This window comes from Rousettus aegyptiacus, unplaced genomic scaffold, assembly GCF_014176215.1.
Source record: "Rousettus aegyptiacus isolate mRouAeg1 unplaced genomic scaffold, mRouAeg1.p scaffold_m13_p_9, whole genome shotgun sequence".
Lineage (NCBI taxonomy): Eukaryota > Metazoa > Chordata > Mammalia > Chiroptera > Pteropodidae > Rousettus > Rousettus aegyptiacus.
The window spans coordinates 24,357,102-24,383,800 of record NW_023416312.1 but is presented as its reverse complement, the minus strand read 5'-3'; the positions used below and the strand labels follow the sequence as shown (position 1 = coordinate 24,383,800).

Genomic DNA, 26,699 nt, shown 5'->3' with positions numbered 1-26,699 from the left:
CATATGGACAGGAAGAAATCTAGCAATGCCTGCTTCCTTCTCTGTCCCATTGTTTCTGGGTTGCCCAGCAGGAATTTGTTTGCCATATATTCTGCTCTTTCTTAGCTATCTGTGAATTGCCTATTTCCCCTTCAAAATCCCCCTTTCTCCTTTGTCCAGTATGGCATACAAGCCTCAAATACCCAATGCACTCATATCTATGACACCTCTGGCATGTACATTTGTAAAAAACTTTGTACATTTTCTCCTGTTAATCTGTTCGTTAATTTGATTATTAGCCCAGCTAGAAGAACTTAATGCGTGGAGGAAAATTATTTTTTTATGCCTCCACAATATAGTAGCCCCAGTATAGCTCTCAGTACTGAAGATACACTGGCACTTGGCATCCACTAGACTGTTTTCAAAATCCTATATTATCTTTCCCAGATGACCTTCCAACCCTCCCAGCTGAGGCAGGATAGATAGCCCAGGAATGCTCCCTCCCCCTCCAGGATATGGCTTGGAAATTTTTTCTTCCTTCAGACCTGTCCCTGTTTTAGCCCCCTCATAGGGGAGATAAGCCAAAAGCGGTCTTTTCCAGCTTAGACACCATCTTTGGCTAAGGCACGACAATTAGCTAATTATAATATCATAATCTCATCCACATTGCAAATGCTGCAGCTTCCATCACGCACCTGATAGTTCTGGAAACACCATATAAGGAAGAAAGATTGGGAAACCGGGTTCCCTGCCTATGGGGAGGAGACAGTGAGGCTACTCAGTAACACCTTTCTAGGCACTACCTTCAAGAGGAACAAATGCCCGGAATTGAGACATCCTCTCCTCTCTTCTCCTCCCCTCTTGTCTTTCCCCTCCCTCTCCTTCCTAGCCTCCTCCCCTTTCCTCCCCTCCATTCCCCTCCCCTCCCTTCCCCTCTCCTCTCCTCTCCTCTCCTCTCCTCTCCTCTCCTCTCCTCTCCTCTCCTCTCCTCTCCTCTCTCTCCCTCTGAGTTTGTACGCATTCCCCACTTGAATGTGTACTTTCACTTTAACAACTTTACACTTTCCAGCTTGCCGTTCATCTTGCCTTTGAATTTTTTCTCTCAGCATAAGACAAGAACCTGGTCGCTGATGCTCTGAGCTCTCTGGCAACTCATCCACACCCACAAGCTTGGGACCTTATCCCTTCTGAATGACTAGGGTAGCATCCCTACTTTGACCTTTGTGCTAGGAAATCAGTCTTCAAAATAAGGAAATGGTTTTCAATGACCTATTACTGCCTATCAAATCATCTTAAAACTTAGTAATTTAAAATAACAGTGATCGTTTTGTTATTATCCCTGATGGTTAACAGGACTCAGCAAAAGGGAGTTAATAGGAGGGTTAGAGAATACGAGCATGACTATAAAGGGGCAAAATTTTGGAATGAGGACAGAGTTAGCTACAGAAGGAACATGGAAGCTTGAGAGATGCTGGGAAGTAGAGATTACAAGGAAAAGCCAAGGAATTAGAGATAGGGACATGTTAGGCTGGTGTGGTGGTTTTAAAACAGGTTTGCAAATCCTTCGACACGTCAAGAGATGGAGTCTAATTCCTCTTCATTGAACATGGGATGGCCTTAGAGATTTACTTCTAATGAATAGAATATGGTGGTAGTGATGCATAACTTTCAAGGCTAGATCACAAAAGGCAATATGACTTCTGCCTTACTCTATCCCTTTTGGAACACATGTCTTTAGAGCCCTGAGCCCCATATAAGAAGTACAAGTACCCTGAAGTCACCATGCAGAGAGACCATATAGAGATAAAGGGACACCTGAGGAGCTCAGCCATACCAGCTGTCAACTGTGCTGAGTCTTCTCATCCCAGGCATTGAATATATAAGTGAAAAGGCTTTTAAGCTGTCCCTAGCCCCAGCCTTTAATAGAAAATATATAAAATGTTGTACTCAACAGGGAACACATATTCTATTTAAACAATAGTGGAAAATTTATAAAAATTAACCAAGGCTTAGCATTCAAGGAAAATTTGAATATATTCCAAAAAAGGTATCATATAAGCCATATTATCTGACCATAATATAGTAAAATTGGAAAGTAACAAAACAAATAGCTCATATAACTGTATACTTTTGGAGGCTTGAAAATATTATTTCCCTCAAATAAATCAATAAGAACAAGCAACTCTGGGAAGGAGAAGATGCAAGATTAATTTAATGATGACCAAAGTGGAATCCTTAAAATAGAGAGAAGAGCACTAATACATGGATTGTATGAAAACTTTAAAAAAAGACAATAGGAGAATGTATTATTTTAAAACTCTATGATGGTTGGTTAATTTGGAGGATCAGTGATACAGCTTCTTTATACATTTCTGCTTGCTCTGCCATCATCAGTTGTCAGTGCCCATTCATACTCACAATATGGCTGCATCAGCTCCAGGCATCACATCCTCACATAACATCCCAAGGTCAGAAGGAGGAGTCATATCTCTTTCCTTGTGCTCCTTTTTTGAGAGGAAAATGTTCCTTGAAAGCCTCCCAGCAGACTTCTTAACTTAATCCTTGGTCAAAACTTCACACTTCCTTTCCTGAACCAATCACTGGCAAGAGGAATGAAATTATTGCAATTGGCTTTGATTCATCAGAATTTACCCCAGGCTTCACCCCTGGGCTAGGTAAGGGCTCAGCCTCTCCTGAGTCAACAAAGCCCTTCATAACTGAAAAAAATCTGGGTTTTGTAAGTAAGAGATGGCTGTGGGGAAAGGGTCCAGTAATGTCTTCCATAACCTGCCACTTGAGACATTGCCACCTGCAGCAAAATGTAATATATTCCCTTTTTTAAAAAAATACTTCATCTGTTTGAATGAACAAAACTCTCTCAAGTATTAATAGATTTAAATTAAATTAAACTTTTAAATCCAGTGAACTTAAAATTCTTCCAAATATTTTGGTACCATACACAGACAGTACAATTTAAACTTAAAACCCTAGGTCTATTTCAGTTACAGATTTAAAGTAGAGTCAAATGGCTGTTTCTCAAATAGGTTAGATCTTCTTAAACATTACAAGTACATAAAATGCCTGATTTTCTTAGCTTCTTTACAAGAAAATATGGGCTACTCTTAAGCATTTCTAAATTTGATTAGAAATCTTCCCTGGGTCAAAAGATGTTATCCACTAAAGAACATGGTTATCATCCCAGCAAAATCAAGTTACTTTTGACCAGAAATTTTGGCCACAGACGAGCTCTGGAGCTGCAGAGAGCTGGGCAATTCCTCTTACTCCCAGAAAACCATTATATCATCTTCTCAGCATGCTTGAGGTTGCAAAAAGAACCCACATGGATATTTGGAGTTGCTATGTCAATGCTTCTGTGATTTCAAGGGGTGGTTATAGGCCCCTGACATTAACTAATTCTTTTGTCTTCTCACTTAAGTCTGCAAGCCCCACAGGCTAATTGATTTTTTTGAAAAATTTATTTTATCCATTCTTCTTTCTTTTTTAATTTATTGGGGTAACACTGGTTATTTACATTATATAAATTTCAGGTATACAACTTGATAATATGATATCTGTATCCTCTATTGCGTGCTCACCACCCCAAGCTTTGTCTCCTTCCAGACAAATGATTTCTTATTTCTTTGATTCTTAAAAGGCACTGTACATATCTTCCTGTCTAGGTTTAAAGACCTTTGAACTTTACAGGAAGTCTGCATTTTTTCATGGTCTCAGGACCACTCAATACTTACAGATATTAAAATGATATTCAACTAGATTCTGGAAATCTCACATGGTTTTGTCTGATTTGTGATCATAATACATAAGGTCTATTCTACTGGTATTAAATACTATTGGATTTCATGGAAAATAGTTTAGAAAGGTGTGTGAATAAGTCTGTGATCAATTAGAGTAGGTTTAGCGTCGAATATAAACAAGTACAAAAACAGGAAAAGAAAGAGGAAGGGATGGGAAGAGAGAGAGTGACATACACACAGTTTGTGCTGACAGTGTCTCACCAACCAGAAGTAGAACTGGGACTTGATTCTAAGCACACGAGGACAGCTTGGAGAAGAAAGAGATGCCACCCACCATTCATCTGACTGTAGGATTCTGGTTGATCCATTTCTCTTGCCTCCCTGGAGGTAAGTGTTTTGGCAGCTGATCTTTGGCAGACTTCTGTTATTATCCAGGAATACGTGCAGCCCTAAAGAGAGCCTCCACCTTGCCACAGAGAACCTGACTCTTGGGGTGACTTCCTGGTGGGCTGCATGATGCTATGTCTGCTGATGTGGGTTGTTTTTTTTAGCATGATAGATAGATGCTGCCGCTAAAATGTTCCTTCTTGCATTCCAGACTTCCCTTCCTTCTTCTGGAAGTATATCCTTTAAGGAGTTCCTTAAGTGAGGGTCAGGTGCTGGTAAAACCTCTTAGTTTTTGTTTTCTGAAAATGTTATTTTTTCACTCTTTTACTTGAAATACAATTTATCTCGGCATAAAATTCTGAGTTGATAGATATTTTCTCCCAGCACTTTCAAGGTAGCATTTGGTGCCAAGACCGTTCAATGAGGGAAGAATAGCTTTTTCAACAAATAGTGCTGAGACAACTGTATATCAATATGTAAAAGAATGAAGTTGGACTCCCGTATCCTACCATATACAAAAATTACCTCAAAATAAATAAAAACCTAACCAGCAGTGTTAAAACTATAAAACTCTTAGAGTAAAATACAGGAGTAAGTCTGCATGGCTTTGCATTTGGCAATGGATTCTTTGATATGACACCAAATCATGAACAACAAAAGAAAAAATAGATAAATTGAACTGTCAAAATTTAAAAATTTTGCGCTTCAGAGAATATCATCAATGAAACGAAAAGGCAAAACATAGAAAGGGATAAAATATTTGAGAAACATATATCTGATAAGGGTCTAGTATCAAGTATATAAAAAGAACTCTTACAATTCAATAATAAAAAGACAATCCAATTTAAAAAGTGGGCAAAGGATTTGGCCAGATATTTCTCTAAAGAATATGTACAAATGGCCAATAAGCACATGAAAAGATGCTCAACATCATTATTCATCAGGGAAATACAAGTCAGAGCCACAATGAAATACTACTTCACACCCACGAGGGTGGCTATAATAAAAAAGACAGATAAATAATAATGTGTTATCAAGGATATAGAGAAATTAGAACCTTCATATATTGCTGGTGAGAATGTAAAATGGTACATCTCCTCTGGAAAACAGTTTAATAGTTCCTCAAAATGTTAAACATAGAGTTACTATATGACCCAGCAATTCTACTCTTAGGTATACACCTAAGAGAAATAAAAACATATGTCCATACAAAACTTGTATACGAATGTTTGTATTAGCACTATTTCTAATAGCCAAAAAATAGAAATAACCCAAATGCCCACCAACTGACAAATGGATAAACATAATGTGGTATATCCATACAATGAAATATTATTTGTCCATAAAAAAGAATGAAACACTGGTACACACTACAATGTGGATAAACCCAGAAAATATTATGCTAAGTAAAAGAAGCCAGTCACAAAGGACCACATATTGTATGTATCTATTTATATGAAATGTTCAGAATTGGAAAATCTATAGAAATAAAAAGTAGATTAGTGCTTACAAGGGGTTGGGGGGAGAGGAGAATAGGGAGTGACTGCCAATTGGTAGTGGGCTTCTTTCTGGGATGATGAAAATGTTCCAAAATTAGGTGGTGGTAATGTTGCACAATTTTGTGAATATATGAAAAACCACTTAATTACACACTTTAAAAGAATATATTGCATATATGAAATATATATATTTAAAAAGAACATTTGACTGTCTTCTGGTTTCTACTGTTGCTGTTGGAAACTATGCTGACATTCTGTCACTCTTTTGTAGGTAATTATACTCTCCTCCCCACCAGCTGCTTTTGAATTTTTGCTTTTTCTTTAATTTATACAGTTTCACTGTGATGTGTCTCAATGTGGATTTCTTTCTATCCTGTTTGAATTTGTTGGGCTCTGGATCTGAAGATTCATATATTTCATTAATTTTGGAAAATTGTCAACCATTATCTCCTCAAATATTGCCTTTCTTCCATTTTTTTACTTCTTAGATGCCAATCAAACATTTATTAGACAATCTCATTCTATCTTCCATATCTATGAACCTTTCTTTTATATTTTTCATCTTTCCTTCTTTGCCACATTCTGGGTAATGTTTTGGAACTTTGTATTAATATATTCAACCACTTTCTCCATTTTTGCACCTGCATGCCTAATAGCATCTCATCTATAGCATGTCTAAAATTAAACTCCTACCTCCCCTAACCTGCTCCTCCCACAGCCTTCCCCATCTCAATAAATTGTAACTCCATTTTTCCAGTCGCTCAGCCCCAAAGCCTGGTGTTATCTTCACCTTTGTTCATTCCTTCACACCCTATGTTCAATCTATCAGCAAGTGATGTCATCTCTATCCTTATATGTAGAGGAGAAAATGCACCCATATGTTCCTGAAGGAAGAACGTTAGCCAAAATGTGAAAATGAGACCTAATTCCTTAACAGCAGAGAAAGAGGTAAGAGAAGCCTGTGTTTTTTGACTAGATATGCCTCTCTGGATCCTAAACATAAGCCTTTGATCTGCACAGGACATTCTTCTGGGAACATCAATCTCCTCCAGAGACCAAACTATAGACCAGAAAACTGTTAAGCAGAGTATTAGAACAAATTTCTTTCAAGCTACAAAGGCCTGATAGACTGGTCATCTTCACTCCAGGCCTCTGTCTAAAAAAACTCAGGCCAATCATCTAGAATTAGTCATCCTCAGGCCCCCATCCCAATATCTAGTCCTTAAACCCTAGAAATTCTGCTTGAATCTGCTCTCTGGCCTCAATCCTTAACCCTATATCTTAGTTTGAGCCTCGTCATTCCTTTCCAGAACTCGTGCAGTGGCCTTCTACCTGGTCTTCCTCTAATTTTTTCTTTGCCACTTTATCTTCCACCTTTCCAAGTTATCTCCTAGAAAGACTTCATTTCAGACTACTTCTTTGCAGGTAAATCTCCTTTGATTCCTCAGGTTTTAGCATCAAATCGAAACACCTTAGCCTGGCATTCACATACCACACACCCCATGCTTCAGTCACTTTGAACCGCTCTCCACAACCCCAACGACAACATTTGAAATCTTTGGAGGTGTTACATCCTCTGCCTGCAAGGGTCTTCTCCCCCCAATCTGCTTGGTAGTCACTTACTTGCCCTTTTAGAGCTAGCTCATGTGTCACCTCCTCTAGGAAGCCTCTCTGGATTCCTCTAGACAGTGCTCTCTTCTCCTATAGAAATGAAGACAGAATATTGCAATTATTTGCTTGCACCTACCTCCCCCGTGACATGTGGAGCACCTTGAGGGCAACGACCCTACTTATTCATCTTTTAATCCCCAGAGCCTAGCACAGTGCTGGGCTCATGCAAGATGCTTAAAAAAGATTTAATGGATGAACGAATGCATGGAATAAATGAATGATTGTTTGATCACTGTGGTAGGCTTCCATTTGGTGATGTCTAGTGAATCTCGCCCCCTCATATTCATGCCTTTGTGTTGTCCCTCCCACACTGACACTGGGCTGGGGAGTGACACTTGTCATTTCAGCTCACAACTCAGTGGGCTGAACTGATCACATGGGCTTGCTTAACTGCAAGATGCAGGGGAAGGGGATGGCAGGAAATTGCGATATTATCAGCAGTATGATTGGCAGACAGCCCTCAGCTCTCGGCCTCTTCTGGGTCTGCCTTTGCTCCAGAGTGCACCTCACCACAGTCACAGCCTTCTGGGGTGGACACATCCATTGACCAGTAGCTGCCGAAGTATAAAAATCTGGCCATCTAGGTGCAACTCAGAACAACTCCGAAGGGCCATCCTTGCTCCAGAGCTTCTAGTGGGGGTGGCCAAGGCTGTCATTGAGCCTGCATCACAGCTGACTTTGCCCTCTGCCCTCCCTTTCCTGCTTCCTTCTCCTCCTTTCCAAGGGGACTTAATAAACATCCTGTGTGCTCACCTCTGCCTCGGAGTTGTCCCAGGGAACACTTAGGTGAATTAATTTGCCTCCCTGTGCCTGCCTTCCTTCATCTGTGTGGTAGTTGTGGCAACATCTTCCCAGAGGCTTGTGATGCAAATGAAATGAGAGCTTGTCCATACAGTCCTGTCTAGGGTGAGCCACCAGGACATGGGAGTGATTCTCATTAGTATGTTTACAGGCTGGAGCTTACTGACTGAAATGACAGCAAGTTGCTGTATGGGATCGTTTCATGCTTTAAACCTGCGCCTTGCTGAGTGCTGCCAGGCCATGCTTTTCCCTCTGAAATGTGTGCTGTGTCTGCTGGAATCCCTCCTGCTGTGCCAAGGCTGGTAGTTCAGCTATGCTAGCTCAGTATGTGGCGTGACAATCTACGGGGTGGCCACAGAAGCCCCACTGCATCTCTAAAGGGAAGGGGCAGGGAAGCTGGGTCCTCCAGCAGGGGTCATCTCTGCAGGAAACATTTCTAATTTTTTTGAGCCCCAGGGGGTAGTGGCACTGAGTTTGGGCAGATGAGCTGTCTGGGGGAGCTGCTGTCCTCAGGGGGCCCCAGCAGGACCTCAGCTTTCTATGAGTACCAGCACCATCTCTAACACTTCCTTAATCCCTTTAAATGTGTGGCAAAGAGAATGCACCTGTTCCTGAAGGCATTTTCTCTTTTTAGGATGCCTTGGTGGGGGTTGGGGTGGGGGTGGGGCGGGTGGGATCCAGATAGGCTTGCAACTCTTCTGGCCTGGGTAGGTTACTTCATGGTGGGCTAGCACTGGCTTAAAAATTATTATTTTTATATTCCAGAAGTAATGCAAAATTCACCTTCAGGCTATCCACTGGGGAAAAATGTAAAAAGTACAGATAAACATGTGCATACACAAACACAAGTAAAGAAGACATAGGAAAAAAGTAATCCATTATCCTGACTAGAGATAAAAACATAACATTTTGTGGCATACCATTACGTACTTTATTCTTTCTATGCACATGTCAATATATAGCATAGTCACACCATAAACCCCTTTAAAGTATGTCGATTGAACTGTCTACACTTTGCAGAGCAAGCGAAAACAATTTAAATAACAGGGGTGATTCTGTCCACTAATTTACTCAAAGAATGAGCATGAGATGGAAGCCACAAATCTTCTATTTCCTCAGTTGCTTTCAATTCAAATGCTTTTCCATCTTGCCAGGTGATACTAATAATGTCTAGGGTATACATTTTTCACACAGTGAGGTTTCTAAATGCAAGTGAACTACTTCATCAGGGGCTCACCCCCAGAAATAATGACCTTGCTGGGTAGAATTTAGTGCTGTGCTTCCAAAATGTTGCTGTCTAAATTATTTTTAAGGGCAATTTGACTGCTGGTGATTTCTTCTTACTGCCTGTTTTTAGAAGCCACCCCCTCCAGAGGGTGCAGTTTCACTGCACATCTGTTTACAACATTTAGGATGTTTTCAATTTTCCAGTAAGAACGAAGATGATGAAACAAATATCTTTGTCCATAACACACTAGGTCTCTTGTCTAGTCATTTATTTAGGATAGATTTCTAGAAGTAGATGTGACAGTTAATTTTATGTGTCAACTTTACTGGGCCCTTTGGTGCCCAGATATTTGATTAAATATGATTTCTGGGTGTGTCTGTGAGGGTGTTTCTGAATGAGATTCACATTAAAATCAGTGGACTGAGTAAAGCAGTTTGCCTCCCTGCCCCATGTAGGTGGGCCTCATCCAATCTGTTGAGGCGGAAGGGAAAATTTGTTCTCTGCCTGACTGTTGGGTTGGAACACTGGTTTTCTTCCCTTGGATTGGGACTTGCACCACCACTCTCCTGGGTCCCTAGCTTGCAGACAGCAGATCGTGAGACTTAAACTCCAGAATCACATTAGCCAATTCCTTATAATAAATCTCTTTTATTGGACCATCTGTGTTCATTCTCCTTATCTTTATCTGTTAGGTTTGAAGTCAGACAGAATCAGCTCAAACTCAAGTACCACCTCTTACTAGCTGGCCGGTTTCTTAACCTCTCAGAGTCTTGGTTTCCATATTGTAAAACGGAGCCCACAATACTTTCCATTTTGAGATTTTTGTGAAGATTAAAAGCAATTAGCACAGTGCTGATATAGTAAAAACACATTTTAATGTAATTTATAAGAATATTATCCTATTGGCTCTGTTTCTCTGGAGAACCCTGACTAATAGAGCAGTGCCAATTCCCTCGGGAACAGTGGTGTGGGCATACACTCCCACCGGCAGCTCAAAAAATATCAGGGTATGCAGTTTTTTTCTTTTTGAATATGTAATCCACATACTTGATACATAACTCAAGCAATACGAAAGTGTTTATGGTTAAAATAAGGTTGTCATCCATATCCCCCAGTCCCTTAGTTCTCTTCCTGAGGGGCAACCCCTGTTAAATGTTTTAAGGATTCCCTTCTGGAAATACCTTAGGCCTGCACTAATATGGTGGCCACTAGCTACATGTGATTGTTGAGCACTTGAAATGTGGCCATTCTGAACTGAAATGTGCTGTAAGTGTAACAGACACACTGGGTTTCAAAGACTTAGTACACAAAATGGAATGTAAAATGTCTCATTAATAACCATTCCTATGGATCATATACTGAAACAATAATATTTTGATATATTGGGTTAAATAAAATAACTTATTTAAATTAATTTTACCTGTTTATTCTTATTTTTAAACATTGTTACTAGAAAATTTTGAATTACATCTGTGGCTTGCACTATGTTTGTATTGGCCAGAGCTATTTCATGCATATTGAAGTGTTCGCTTTTAGGTCTTTTTTCCTTCTTTAATTCACCCTAATGGTGGCATCTCAGGCATATAGCAGGAGAAACACTCAACCAGGGCTATGATTTGTACATTGCTGGGTGCTGCTGGGCAGCCCCTCTGAGCAAAGCTAAACCTCCATAGGTTGGTTTGCAGGCAAAGATCAGCAGGCCAGAGCATGGAGATGCGGGAAGGAGAGGTGCCCTGCTGTCCTTGGGCCAGAGGTCACCAGGGCCACCTGTTCCCTCCCCTGCTGGAGCCTCAGGGCTGAGGTGCAATCTTGCCTTTGGAATAGCCATAATATTTAGCTGCCCTATCTCATGCTTTTCCTTTAAAAACAAAATAACTTTTAAATCTGTATTGTCTTCTTTGCCACTAAATTGTCAGCCTGAGGCTTAGGGTATGGTGGTACTGGTTTTCATATTTTCTGTCTTACAATGAGAGGTTTTGTTAGGCCAAGTCTCCTGTATCTATCCAGGAAGGTCAAAGTCAGTTTGGTCGAGGAATATGAAGTGAGCTGTATGTCAAGATCAGTGAAATGGAGAAATAAATGATTTTTTATAATTGTCAGTGCTTTGTAGGTTATATTTTACCCTAGAAAATACAGGCTATTGATTTTTCTCTCTATATATACAAATCCATTTATAACCCTACTATTGCAGAAAACTAAAAACTTAAAAAAGAGAGAAAAAGGAAGATGAAAAAGAATTTGGCTGCCAGGGAAAAGATACAGGAAACTAGAGCATGTGAGGATTCCATTAAGTTCCAGGATGAAGCAGAGCAGGTTTGGAGTGTTAATGCAGGAAAGACTGGCAAGGAAAGATCAATTGAAACCATCTGCTTCTAGAAGAGGGCCAGGTGCCACCCTGACAGATGGGCACGAATGCTAGCCTGGCATAGGGCCAGCTGATGCTTGGCCTAATGGCAGAGAGCAGAGTCTCTCTCAGAATGCGTAGCCACCACCCAAACCTGGACAAGATGGGACCACAGGGACCTGTAACTTCTGTCTTTCTGCTTTATGAGTAGAATTCTGCACAGTTCTTCAGGCCGTAAGTGGAGGTTACTATAAGGAGACAGGCAGGAGTGTGCTGTGGGCTACTCTCCTATGTGTTGTTTATAAAGGGGTATGCTTAAAAAAGTATTCTTGCTTCACACTCTGTCAAAATGTGCCCATTGGAGCTCAGTCAAAAATTTCCCATGACTTTTGGCCTAGGAACTGTTCCAAGAGGTGAGGATAGGAAGTGGGTTGACATTAGCTTGGTATTGCCAGTTGAAAACCTTTTTCTCAGTCAAAGTAGATACATACATTGATGAAATTTATTGTTTTTGCCTTTCCTTTTCAAAAAAGTTATTTGAATTCATTCTCGTCTGTGATAGCTCACACAGATGGCCATAATTCTCACCCTTCCTTTCTTCTGTGTCCTTGCCCATATGACTTTGTAGTGCCTTTCCACAGTGGGTGAGTTGATCTACCTCAGCTGTGGTTGCTGGTTTGGCCACATGACTGGCTTTGGCCAACGGGCCATTATTAGTAGGTATGACAGGCTCAGAATGCCTTGTGCATTGGAGCTTGCTCTCTCTTGGGCATCTGCCATATCCACTGTACTATGCCTGGGCTAGCCTGCTGGACCATGAGAGACACGTGGAGTATACTGGAGCTGAGGCCAACCTAGATCAGCCACCAACCAGCTGTGAGTCCAGATGAGATCATCAGAGCCACCAAGCCAACCATCCAGATGCATAGGTACTTATTGTTGTATGCCAATAGAGCTTTGACTTGGTTGTTAAGCAGTATTGTTGCAGCAGAAACTAATTGATATATCCCAAAAGCTAGAGGGCCTGAATTTGCCTTTGGTGCATATGGGAAGGGAAATCCATTTTTCACATGCTTTCCAGCCAATGCTGCCTACTGATAATATTTATAGAGGAATTGGTGCAAATTTGTCTTCAATTGCAGCAGCCCCAACAGCAGAATCCTGGGAGATTTTGGTGACCCAGGGCAGTCATAAATAAAACTGTATTGGAACTATGTATGATTTTATTATACAATCACCCATAAAACCTTAAGAGTTCCTTTAGAAAAATGTTCAAAAATCACGTATGGGCAAAAAGCCCCATATGTGTGACTAGGGCCAGCTAATATTTGTTTTAGAAACTTGCCTATTTCCTGACTTGCAGAAGTTCACCCCTGCACACTCAGCAGGGTAATAACATTGGTGTCTGCATTAATGTCCTGTGCCTGTAATGAGAATCTTTTGCATCCACGTACAAGGTAATTTCAGTAGTTCTCACAGCAGGGCCATAATTCTTAAATACTTAAAATATTATGTATGTTGTCTCTCCTGATGAATAGAACATTTTTCTCATCTCACTGTTAACAAAGTTAGATTTTCTCAAGTGATTGAAAAGCACTCTGCCAGCCTAAAGTTCTATAAAAACTCTAAGTAATAGCAACAATAAAACCTTATTAGCCATTTCAGGCTCTGAATCAAGATTTTCAATCCTTGGCATCTAATTAAACATTTTACATCCTAAAGGAACACGTAGCATTATACCTCTCTCAAAACACTTCCTTTCCTGATTGGGATTAGAAAATTAGTCAAGAATTTGTATGAGGCACACGCATGCAACTTGAAATAAAGATGTCTTTGGTAATGCTTTCAAACATCATAAGCCTCAGATATGGCTGATGTTGCTAACTATTGGTGGGGTTGAGGGGACAGTAAGAAAGCCATTGCTTTTGGAAAACCTACAGGTATCTCAGGTGCTTTAGCGATATTATCTTGTTATAGTCTCACACCTGCATTATGAGGCTGATACAGCATTACCCCTAATTTATAGAGAAATTAGAGGTGAGGGCCAGCAAAAACTTTTGAGTTCAGGCTTAAATTCATCAGCCCTAGAAGCAGAAGTACTCAACTTCAGTATCCCAGATTCTCATGTGCCTTCTTCTGCAACTCTCTTTACTTAGAATCTGTGCCTGCACTGTCCAATATGGTCACTACAGTGGCTACTGGATGCTTGCAGTGTGACTAGTCCAAGTTGAGAGGTGCTATGTCAGATACACACCAGAGTTCAAGGCTTATTATGAACAAAAAGAATTTAAAATACCTAATTTATGATTTTTGTATTGATTACATGTTGAGATAATAATATTTTGCATATATTGGGTTAATTAAGTATATTATTGCAATCAATTTCACCTGTTTCTTTTCACTTTGTGGCTACTAGACAATCTAAGACTACACATGTGACTTGAATTTTATTTCTATTGGACAGGGTTGCCCTATAGGAAAAGAGATAGAAAAGATTGATCAATATTGGACAACCTCTAATGGGAGTGGACAACCTCCTTGGCTTGTCTTCATGGTAGAGGGATTGAGTGGGGAAATTGTTCCTTAGAATTAAATGGCAGGAGGGCTCAAAAACCAAATACAGCAGTGCAGTTTGAATTGGGGTTGAGAGCTACAGAATCCCAGTACTGCTCTCTAGCCTGCCTTGGTGAGCAGCTTCTTCTCTGTGTGAGCACATTTGTGACTGGTTTTCAGGCTTCTGACACATTGGGTTCTTTGGTGTGTTTAGTTCCTAAGAGCTGATAGGATCTGTAGCAGGCAGCTGCAAAAAATGAACCCAAAGGGGGCACAAGGGGTGGCATTAAACCTAGCTCCATGGCTTTGGACAGACTCCTGACATGATTCAGAAAGGATATTTACATTTCTAAGGTCACTGTCTCATGCTGGGTTTCCTAAGAAGCCTCTGAAATGGAGTTTAGCATGTGTGAGGTTTATTAGGGAGATCCCTTAGGGGTCCACCCCAAGGAAGGGAGTTGAGAACACAAGAGTGAGCAGAGGAAGAAGGTGAGCTGCAATGCAGTTTTCAGGAAAGCCTTAGCCAACTCTGGGAGTTTGAAAGATAGAATGACTGACTGTTGGAGCTGTCTCAAGGTGGGGAGAAAGGGCTTGGCTTTAATACCCCTTTGTCTGTCAGTATTTGGGGGTGGTTACCTTGAGAAAAGGTGTGGCTTACCTGTTGGGCTTGATAGTTGGGGGTTGTCTGCTGGTGTCACTTCCTGCAGCTGGGGAGAAGAAGGGAGATGCCACAATCACCTAGCTGGCATCTGAATCTAGGTCTCCTAATTCCTTGTCCAGTACTGGTTCTCCTGTTCTGCTCAACCAGAGAACCCAAGCTGCTATCCAGAGTGGGATACTTCTACAAAGCAAGACAGAATAACGAGGATCTGGAGCCAGACAGACTCTCTGCAGGAGAAACAACTCATGATGTTTCTGATTCTGCTACCTCCACCTGCTTTGAAGAAGTACCTATTGTCCCATGGGATATGTCAATGCTGGAGCAGTCAAGGAACAGGGAGATTTTACTAAGGGTGCAGCTAAGAGCTGCTGTGATTATGGGTCAGTCAGCTTTGCCATGTCGTCTTACACAGCTGTAATTTCCAGCCTCAGCCAGTAGTGTCATCACTTTAAGAAAAGCTTACACTTATCAAAGACAAACACTGTAGTCTTGATCGCTGGAGAGGCAGGACCTCATGCGTCTGAGCACTCAGGGTAGCAGCATGGTGGCTCTTGGGCTGTGCTCTTTGCCCTTTTATTGCTAGCATGGTTTTCTGGCAAGAGCCCCCTTCAATGTGCCAAGTACATGTCTGGGTGAAGGGCTCTCAGTGACAGGCAAAGCTCTCAAAAGAGGTCAAGAAGGTGGTCAGTTCTGCTCACTGTACCATGCTTTCTTTGCAAAGTGTTCTGAGCTAATGGTTTTGGCTTAAAGGGCTTAAGGCCTGCCAAAATCTTGTGGGGGAGGGGAGAAGGGTGATAGTGTCCAAAGTCAGCTTGGAAAATGGAGGATTGGATCCAGGAAGTCTGACAGTCTATTTTGATCATTGTCTGTCTTAGGCGAGTTGCTCCGGTTTCTTATGGTTAACATAGGAGTAATTCAGCCTTTGCAGGGCCCAGTAAAACTAGATGGAACCATATCTCTCTTAGACAGATGGGGGCTGGTGTCTCTGATAGTGCTCTGTGTAGAGTCCCAACTGAGGGGTATGGAGAAATGAACGTGAAATAGAAACCAGGTAATGAAATTTCCAAGCACAGCAGCAAATAATCAGGCAATTATTGAGCTAAGACTATAGCTTTAAGTCCTGAAACTTCTGAGTCAGAAAATTCTTGTAATAATAGTTAATAAGAACATAATCCTTAACCATAAGAAGCAGAGAAAGTCATCTAGAAGACAAACTGCGGGCTACAGCTGAGTTAACAAACAAAAATGCAGATTTGTGACGACTTTAACCAAAAAGAATGGAACAATAGTAAGTGCACTGAGGCTTGACAAAGGGGAGAAGGCAAGGGCAGGAAACATGAAAAACCCGCTTTACCTTGATTAGCTCTTAATGAGTTTTTGGCTAAATGGAGGGATCACTCTTTTACCTCCATCTTGTGGTTAAATACAGAACTGCAACCTATGTTGGGTCTTTTCTTTCCCCCTTTTTCTATTTGCCAAACATCCCTGTGCCTCAATCCCCAAAGTGAGAGTTGGTTGATTGAATTTGCCCCACCATTTCACCTCTGTGATTTCCAAGTCCCAGCTCTATTACATGATAGAACCATGCATTTTTACTTGTCCCTTTCTTTCCTCTGTCAAGAGCCACCTCCCAGCATGCCTGGCCATGGGAATGTGTAGGGGGTGTGGTGGGTACCAGAACAGGGATGATGAGGGCACACACATGTGTCAAGTTGTGAGGTGATATCAGAGGAAGATCTGGGCTTTGTAAGCCTGAAACTTATACAATTTTGAGGCCTCCTTTTTAAGTAAGAGAATATAAGATTATAGGTATAAAATTAGGTATGATGAGAAATTATAAGACATTCTGAATTTTAAAGAGTTGACAAATACCTAAACCTCACAGAATCCAGACAAGGTAGCATAACATATTTTAACTACCTAACACATCTCTCTAGTACTTTTCATCTTACAACTTTTGGCTGCATACTCAGCGATTGACTTTTGGTTTGATCAATAATTCTGAAAAAATATATAAAGTTAATCTGAAATTAGGGCATATGAGAGCAATTCAAATGCCTTCTTAAATTGCCACTACATGGTACTGGGCTACATAATTATGTAATCGAATTACTCTTATGGGATAAAAATTGACTCATTGATAAATATGGTTCTTCAGGGTATTTTACTGTGTCAGTGGCAATTTTGCCTGTCGTTTTGTCTGGAACTGCCAGACTTCATCAGAACAAGAGGCATCAGATACGCTAAGATATGGTGCAATTCACTGGGGTGGATAAAACATGTGACTTCACAGACAGACCTACTCACTGTTGGTTATACTGTTATAGGTTTGTGTCCTACAAACCAGGAATTCTGATAAATTCTGCTCCACATACATTCCATGAGAAAGGAAAAAAATATATGGTGCATTAATAATCATCATATACATTGCATTGCTGAATATATTCCTGACAGAAGATAATTTCCTTTGTCTAAGGGCGAATAAGAACTAAACCTCTGTTTATAATTTTTCATGTCTGATGATTAGATTGGAAGAATTTTCCACAGAGTAGCTTCTGACTCCATACCTTTCAAACCTTGTTCCTCCTCCACTACCCATATGCTGCTGGTTCTGGGTACCATAAGACATGTATCCATTGAGATACAACCTCTGGGTCTGAATCTTCATGTTATACAACCTGAGGAGTCAGCCCAGTGGGTGTGAGAGTATTTTTAGAAGCTATTCTTACACTGGAATGGTTAGCAACATCTTACAAACATATACAAAATATCCCACTAAACTCAAATTGAATATATCTCTAACTCAACTTCCCCTTAGCTGAATATAAAAAAAAATTCCCCAGCTACTCCAATGCTACCAGAGGGGAAGTATGGCTGAAAGTAATTAGGTATGGAAGGACACTGGTCATAGACAGATAGATAGATGAGTAAGATATAGCACTGTCCTCAAAATCTTGCAGACTAGCAGAGCATTTAAAGATGGCATCTAAGCCGCTATAGTACAAGATGGAAATTGATGAGGGCCTTAAGAAGGATAAAAATAAATAACAACAAACAACTATAAAAAGCTAACAATCATTGAGTACTTACTATGTGCCATACACTTTTCTAAGTATTTTACATGTGCAAATCTTTTAAACCTCACAGCAACTCTATTAACAGCCCATTTTACAGATATAGAAACAGAGGCTGAAAGAGATTTGGTGAATTATCCAAAATCACATAGTTAATTGAGGGCAGAGCCTGGGAGTGGGGAAACGAATTGGAGGTGGAGGGTAGGTTTGCGCCAGGACAAGAAAGTACTAATGGGGCAGTGGGGAGATGAGTAGGAGGTTGGCTGACTCTCAGAGAACTGAATTTGGAGACAACAAATATAGTGATACTATTTGCTGAGAAGGGGAATGTAGGAGGGGAAGCTGGCTTAGAAAAAGGTGATGAGTTCAGCCCTGCCACGTTCACTTGAAGCATATGTGGGATATACATATAGAGATAGCCAGGAGGCAGTTGGGTATCTGAGTCCAGAGCTCAAGAGAGAGGTAGCTGGGTTGGAGACAAACAGTGTGGGTTATCCCTGTGTAGTGGTGGTCGACTCCAGGGGGACTGACTGAGATCCCCTGTGATGTGTTGGATGTAGGAGGAAGCTGAGTTGTAATCCTGGGAGTGGGCAAAGAAAGAAGGGCAGGTAAAACAGTGAGCAGTAAAGTAGCAGGAAATCCAGCTAGCTGAGAGAAGAAAGCATTTCATGAAGAGCTCATGGTCACTGCAGTACATGTTGAAGATAAAGGGTGGGACTTGATTTAACAAAGTCATAATTGAAGGAGTTCAAAATAGACCTCTCCAAGATATGCTAGTTTGGCATGTGGATTATTTTGAGCAGAACACAATTGAGACCCTGTGGGCTCAAGAGAAAATTTTACCTCTCTTAAAGAATTCAAATTGGGGGCCTTGCCCATAATAAGAGTTATTACTAGAAACAACTTTTTATGACCTATCTATATGATAGGGCAAACATCTAATTACTGAACTTCTGCTCTTATCATCCTGCAAATAACTTTCCTCTCCTCTGAAGTCCCAAGGTACCTTATCTTATTCTTAGCTCAGAATGTCATATGTGCTTCATTTTCCCTCTGTCTCTGAACTTCTTATATATTTGGGGTTTCTGACTCTCTCATGTATGTGAGGTTCCCATATATATGTATGTAATTTGATTTGGTTATTTTCTCTTGGTAATCTGTTTCATGTTGGTTTAATTATTAGACCAGCTGAAAACCTAGAAGGTGTAGAGGAAAATTTCTCCCTCTCTCACATAATCCTGGTGTCTGAGTTTGGGTTGTTCACAAGAAAATGACTTGAGAGCAAGTACATTTTAAGAGATTCGGAGAATAATGGGAATGGGGAAGTGATATAGGGAAGGAAGGCAGCCAATAGAGGGAGCATTACCAAGCTTGTTCCTACTGTGGGCAACTGGAGCTCTATCTTACAGGGACCTCTGGGAGATGGTGTGGGACACACAGCTGAGGGGCATCTGTCACAGGTTAGGTTCTCTAGAAGCAAAAACTGAAATGGGGTTTGGCACGTGAAATAGTTATTAGGGAAAACATCTGCAAAAGGAGGGGGAGGAAATGGGACTGGGCAGAGAGAGAGAGCTCGAACTGCAAAGCTGGCCTGCAAAGCCTGGACTAACCCCCTGGGGAACGCTGAAGCCTATGTGTCCTTGGGGCGAGGTGGTTTTCGGCAATTGAAGGCTGTCTGATGATACTGGAGCAAAAAGTTCCTCCTTGAAAGGGACCTGGGGACACATCTCTGGCCACCACACTCATCCTCTTGAAGGCTGAGGAAGCTGGGCTATATATACACCCAAGAGTCATGGTTGAAGTCAACTGGAGGTGCAGTAATCTCTTGGAATTGTTGATCTCCTTTATATATGGGCAGAGTACACCTCCATGGCTTCAGGCAGGTGTCAGCATTTGGAAGAAGCAAGCACACAGAAAGAGGTCAGGCCTGAGCCATGCAGGGGAAAAGGGGACTAACAGGTGAATGAAAGTAGTTTCAAGCAAGTGCTATTGGTGAGGAGGAAGCCAGCTGAGAAGCTGGCTCATTACTCCTCTCTCTGAGGTTTTGTCTTGGCTATGTGGCTTTGCATCTTAGAGCCATGACTGATTGATCCATGGGAAGATACCTGACCCAGGCTGGACCAATCCTTCCATGTAATTTTCAAATGGGAGCTAAGGGGAACCGTTGGGTAGAATGCTCTAGAGCAGTTGGAAGTCGTTTGGAGGGAAGAATGACATCACTCCAAAGAGAGAATCTAGGAGAAGAGAGAGTATGGGGGCCACAAGAAAAAAGTCTGAGGGGTCCTGGTGGCCAAGTTGCATCCCCTTTCTTCTTTTCTTCCCACAGTCAGGTGATATTCCCAGCATCCTGCCAATAAAATCCCTGCTTTGCTAAAGTGAAGCTGGGCTGAACTTCTGGAGGGTTCAGGATTGAGTGGGTGTGAAGAAATACCGTGAGTGCAGACAAATTCCAAAGAGCTCACGATGAAGAGAAGAGAGAGAGAAAGAGAATGCTGAAACTCAGTGAGAATGCAGGGTCAAAGAAAGGATTTTTATTTTTTTTTAAGCTGTGGCAAACTTAAACATGTTTATGTGCTAGGATAAAGAGCCAGTAAAAGTAGCATAAATCATAACAACAGAATATACTAAAATAAGGCAGAGATACAAAACTATAAAAGCCTTAAAGATAAAGAGAATATTCTCTCAATAAAAATAAGAAGAAACTCAGAAGGAAAGTAAGCCTCGCAGTGGAAAGCAGGCATTGGTATGAGTACTCATGGTACATACACAGTCTTAGGCAACCAGTTACTCTGGAATCGGGGAACAGTTCCAAGACCTTAACCTCTTGCTTCTTTCACCTCTGGGAGCTTGCCCAGGGCACTAGGAAGGGACTCTTGAGAAGCAGCTACCTGGTGATTAGGATGAGACATGTCCACTCAGTGCAGTACACACAGTCTTGGGTACTAACTCAAGACCATAGTCAGAAAGGGGCTGCCAGAAAGTAGAAGATGGAAGAGAGAAAGGATATGATTTCTGAGTTCCCTGCAGAGTGGCAGGGCTGGTATCTAGAGCACAAAGGAGAGCTTAGCCTATGAACAGATAAGAGGCCCTTGGCTATGAGACAAGAGGGGCAGAAGAAATGCTTGTGTGTTGGGGAAGCGATGAGCAGGAAGTGGACTCCATTTTCTCTGCAAAATTAAAGGCAAAGGCATCTGCTGAGAGTTATCAGGAATGGGCTAGATATGTTAGTTAGGAAGTCTTTTTTGCCTTGAGTACCCCCAAATCCAAGTAATAGTGGTTTAAATCTTAAGGACATTTACTGCTTAGCTAGCAAGAAGTCTGGAGGTAGGTCGTTCCAGGATTTGTCTATGATTCATTAATTGCATGGAGGACCTGGTTCTGTCAGCCACTCTGCCCTGCCATCCTTAGCTATTGGCTTTTTCTTCCCATTCTTGTCACCTCATGGTGTTAAAATGGCTGCTGTAGGTTTTGGCATCAAGTAGCTATTTTAGAAGAAATCATAGACAGGCAATAAGAAAATTCCCCCACTCTCACCTCTTCTCAGGAAGAAAAATTCTTTCAGAAGCTCCTTAAGAGGCTCCCTTATTAGCTAGGACTGGGTCACAAACCCATCATAGAACATATTAACTAAAATTAAGAGATCTTTGTCTAATACCCAAGCAAAATTGGGTTCTGTTAGCAGGAAAGAGATGGGGGGATGCCTTGGGTAGACAGCTCTAGGGTCTGTTACAGTCAGATAGAGAATTCAAGTAGAGGGAAAAAGGTTTTCAAAAAGCTATGAAAGGGAAAGGAGAGAACACTGCCCAGTGGCAGTAGGGGTCCAGTTGGGTACAAGGCTCAGCGTAAGGGGGCAGGGCGAAAGTGGGCAGATGTGGAGAATTGCTAAATTCTCCATTTACACAGTAGATACCAAGCACAGTCCTAGAAAAAGTCAGAGGTTGGTCTCTACCAAGTGTCACCAAACCCTAATATGATGGAATGATCAAATTCTAATGCATCTATTGGCCTGACCATCACCCGCAACTAACACTCAGGGCTGGGTTGCAGGAGAAAGAAAAGTTTAGCTATTTCAAGTAGAAAGGTATTTAGAATGTTTGCAAAATTATTGTAAGGAAAAGAGGATCAGGCTTTGGGCTGGCCCTCCAGGAATGACTCTCAGAATGATACCACAGAACTACCAGCCTGCCAAGGGCAGTTAATCTACCACTACCTTAACCAGGAATGTAGGAGACTAGAAGGCTCTACAGAGACTGATGGCATCAGAGCCTGCTGCTTTAGCTGTGATCCAGGGATCAGGAAAACTCTTACGCTGTTGCTGCAACTGCCAATTGACACCTGTGAGACTAGTGTTGGGCACTGGCAAACTGCTGCAGGAACCATCTCGTTAATGGCAAGAGGCTTCAGCCTTACTCCTACACTCTGAGTCACCCATAAGAGCATCTGATTGGTACAATCTAATTAGAACTCAGAACCCTAGCTTTCCAGGCTCCCTAGTATAAGAAAGCACAAAGAAGGAGGGTAGAATTGCTATCAAGAGAGCAAATCCTCCACATCCACTACAATATTTTAGTAACTTCCTGCCCCTGAGGCTGTTTGAAGAGCTCTTTTGTACTTCAGATCACAAAAAGCTTTGGTAAGTGATTCCTTTTTTATTTTTAAATTGATTTTTATTTTTAACTGTACTAAAAAAGTCACATAACGTAAAGTTTACTATCTTAACCATTTTTAAGTGTACAGTTCAGTAGTGCTAAGTATATTCAGCGTTATGCAAGAGAGCTCTAGAACATTTTCATCTTGAAAAACTGAAACTCCATTTCTATTAAATGATAATTTCACATTACCCCTCCTCCCAGGCCCTGGCGCCCAACATTCAATTTCCTGTTTCTGTGAATTTGACTACTCTAGTATCAATGACCACTCATATAAGTGGAATCATACAGTATTTGTCTTTCTGCGACTGGCTTATTTCTTGCAAATGATTCTTTTAAGAAACTCAGGCTATCAAAATTTGCATTGACCAGATAGGACCCTGGAATATATTATAAATCTTTGATGTAATGAGCTGAAGCAGACACATTCCACAATCTCAACAGCCTCACTATAATGCATCAGCTTAGAGGCATCCCTTTAAGCAGACTTTTAATAATGATATGTCTTTTTTTTAAAATAATCTGAGGTGAGCATGGAACTCTCAAAATGAGTGGTCAAGGAAGCCTTGGCTACAGTGGGGAGAATGCTATTTCCAGCACACCTCCTGCAGTAGGCAGAATTCTGGATGGCCCCCAGGGGTCAATGATTTATAGAATCCCCTCTCTTTGAATGTGAGAGGAACTTATAAATATGGTGGCATGACAATCCTGTGATTAGGTTATGCCGTATTGCACAGTTGACTTTAGGAAAGGGAGATTATCCTAGGTGGGCCTGACCTAATCAGGCAAGTATTTAAAAGGGACTGGGCTCCACCTAATGAGAAGGATCCAACATCTGAAAGACATTTGGTGTCGGAGATTCTTTATTCCTGGCTTTAAATAGTGGGGGCCAAGTGGCAAGGACCTGAAAGTGGTCTCTAGGAGCTGACAGTGACCCCTGACCGAAAGCCAGCAAGAAAACGAACACCTCAATCCTGTAATGGCAAGGAACTGAATACTGACAATAGCCTGAATGAGGCTGAAAGGGAATTCTGAGCTCCAGGTGAGATTTCAGCCTTGGCTGACACCTTGATTTTAGCCGTGGGAGAACCTGAGCTGAGAATCCAGGCATGCAGGGCCATAACTCCTAACCTATGGAACTGTGGTAATCTGTTACATAGCCATAGAAAACTAATACGACTCGGTTCTAACAATGGCCCTGCCTCCAATTTGCTGTGTGACCGAGGATATGTCACTTAACCTCTCTGAGCTTCATCTGCCAAAGTTAATGAAAACAATAACTCATTCATGTGAAAATCAAATCAGTAAATGTATGTGAAATCACTTGGAAAGTTATAAAGTGGATTATAAATGGAAGTTTATTATTGTCATATTAAAAATAGCCTCCCAACTTTGACCACAGGAAATGATTTTGAATCAACCAACCCAGGGCTGATAAGCTCCTATTATGTTATAGGCCCTCGGAGCCATAATGTCAGCTGGATGTGGACATGTTCAGCACAGATCTGGAGAGTTTGGGGAATGAGTGATGTCAAATACACTCCTTCTAAACACTGCCACCTGCATAACATTTTGTCTATCACAAATTTGACACAGGCAGATGCCTTCACATTTATTTACTGCTATTTTTTTACCTTTCTAAAGTAAAATACATAGGAATTTTATTTTTCACTAGCTAGAAAGTTCTATGCTTTCTAGAACCCTGCAGAAAAATATGTTTTTTTGTCCAGATGACTCTGAACTAGCCCCAAATCTTGATTGCTGCCCTCCTAAAATATTATCATTATACCTTTTTTTCGCAAGTTAAAATCATTAAAGGACTAAAATATCTTTCACTTATGATGACCAAATTAGAGCATAATAGTTAATCTATCAATCTATTTTTTTCCTTAAATTTTTTCATTTCTCCTCCTGCTTTTTTTCACATATGTGTGCCTTTCTCTCCCTATCCTCATGCTCCGAACAGTTATACTGTTCTTTTGATTACATCACAATTCAGTGTTTGTCTTAGTAAATGTTTAAATGTTTTGTAAATATTTTATACAACTGATCCATGTAGTGAATTATGGTTATTTTTTTATTTTTTTACTTTTTGCCTTGCACAATCCTTCCTCTGGAGTTAATAGTTGTTTAGCTTCTGGTTTTCTTAGTTTTCTACATACTTATCAGTAACACAAGCTTTAAACTTGCCAGGTATCTAAATTTCCTCTGAAGACATTCAGACAAGTCAAGTATTCGATCAATTTCATCTAGGGAGAAATTTCTCTTCTGGTGCTTCTGATTTGTCTCAATCTGAACCAGCTGCCCTCCAGGCCCAGTAACACCTGTACTTAGTATTATATATTGAGCCCTTATTCTGTGCCAGGCACTGTGATATTTGAGGATCACAACATTATGAGGTACATATTTGTATTCCCAGGACAATAAGTCTCAATAAGATTGAATAACCCAATTAAAAGATGGCTAATGAGTGGCAGAGCAAGGGTTTTAACCTACAATTGTTTAACTCCAAAGGCAGGACCAAAGTTAGAACCAAGTTGTATTAGTTTACTATGGCTATGTAACAGATTACCACAAGTTTGGCAGCTTAAAACAATAGCCGTTTATTGGTCATAGTTCTGTAGGTCAGAAATTGGGGCTTTCCCCCTAATATCATGCTAACTTATAATTTACATGTAGGAAAGAGCACAGCTTAAGTAGATAGCACAATTACATTTTTTTCTATGTGTGTATACCTATGTGACCAGCACACAAAGCAAGATATGGAACATTTCTATCACCCCTAGAGAGCTTTCTTGTGTCCCTTTCCAGTCAGTACCATTCCCTTTGCCTCTGAGAGGTAACTGCTATTGTTACTTTTACTACCATAGATTAAGTTTTGCCCGTTTTTAAGCTTTATATAAATGGAAGTGTATACTATTTACTCTTATATATCTGGCTTCTTTCACTTGGCAGAATGTATGATTAGTCCATGTGGTTGTGTGTAGTCATGCTTTGTTCTTTTTAAAATATTTAAAATATTAATATTAAAATATATAATTTATGATATATAAAAAAGTATATAATTGACACAACATTATGTTTATTTCAGGTATACAACATAGTGATTTGGTATTTGTATATATTATAAAATGATCACCACATTAAGTCTAGTTAACAAAATTTTTTTTGTGTGTGATGAGAACTTTTAAGATCTATGCTTCTGCTTTGTTCTTTTATATCCAGTTGTATGAATATCCATCCTACTGTGGATGGACTTTTAGGTTGATTGAAGCCTATGCTCTTAACCACTACTCTATGTAGGAGATCAATATCATCCTCCTGCTGATTGGTGTTGTGTAGATGTGGCTTACCAAGGCAGGTAGGATTGCTGGAGTAGATTCATCATCAATGACCAGGCAAGGGCCTTGTAGCTTCTCAGGGAGTGGATCCTGGAGCATGCTGATGAGGGCAAGAGGCGAACCACCTTTGCCCACCAGAGACAGGACAGCCCAGTCCCATCTGAATGCTGGCTCACCCTTCAAGGGCAGCAACAATTTTCCCACTAAGATAAACTGTTTTGTAATTTCCATGGAGACCCGAAAGCCCCCACAGTTCCCTAGGAAGTCCCTGAGCTTCCACTGCTCAAGTAGTCAGGGTTAGGAGGGGTTGTCTACCCTCAAAGCCATTTGTAAAGCTAACAAACAAATCACAAGGCGAATTGAGTACAGTCTGTTTCTGGGTGAACCCAGCAACAATTTCATTGTGGACTCAAGAGTGGGATTGCTAAGGCGCAGGACTGTGGGGTCATCTTCACAAAGCCTGGGAAAGTTTTATGGGCCCTCGGTGAACTTGCACGCCTGCTACAATGAACATTCCTGACAAAGGGGTGCTTTAAAGAGGAGAAGTTTTATGGCCTTCAACAGCAATCTGGGGCTTGTTCTCTCTGGCTTTGGGGAGGAGGCAAGGGAGAGGGTGATTTACAGTATCTGGGACACCCCTCTTTCTGTGAACTTCTTCAGGTTAAAACATGCATCTAGTGGTTTCCAAACCCTGCAGGCTTGCCTATGGTGAGTAGCTGGGGGTGACAGCATACAGCCTGGAAAACAGGACTGACAC

The 26,699-nt window shown here is 41.0% G+C and overlaps 2 long non-coding RNA genes across 2 annotated transcripts in view; one reads left to right on the top strand and one right to left on the bottom strand.

Annotated features, from left to right (window-relative positions):
* Positions 1-2,122: 2,122 nt before the first annotated feature.
* Positions 2,123-26,088, bottom strand: LOC107516651. The gene is made up of 4 exons (XR_001598345.2): positions 25,955-26,088; positions 14,876-14,924; positions 7,244-7,321; positions 2,123-2,579 (listed from the first exon to the last, which is right to left on the bottom strand). It is a non-coding gene; the product is annotated as an uncharacterized LOC107516651 (long non-coding RNA).
* LOC107516652 overlaps positions 3,879-26,699 on the top strand; it is a 47,837-nt gene continuing 25,016 nt past the window's right edge. Inside the window, exon 1 of the long non-coding RNA XR_001598346.2 lies at positions 3,879-4,121. This is a non-coding gene — a long non-coding RNA (uncharacterized LOC107516652). The remainder of the gene's footprint in view (positions 4,122-26,699) is intronic.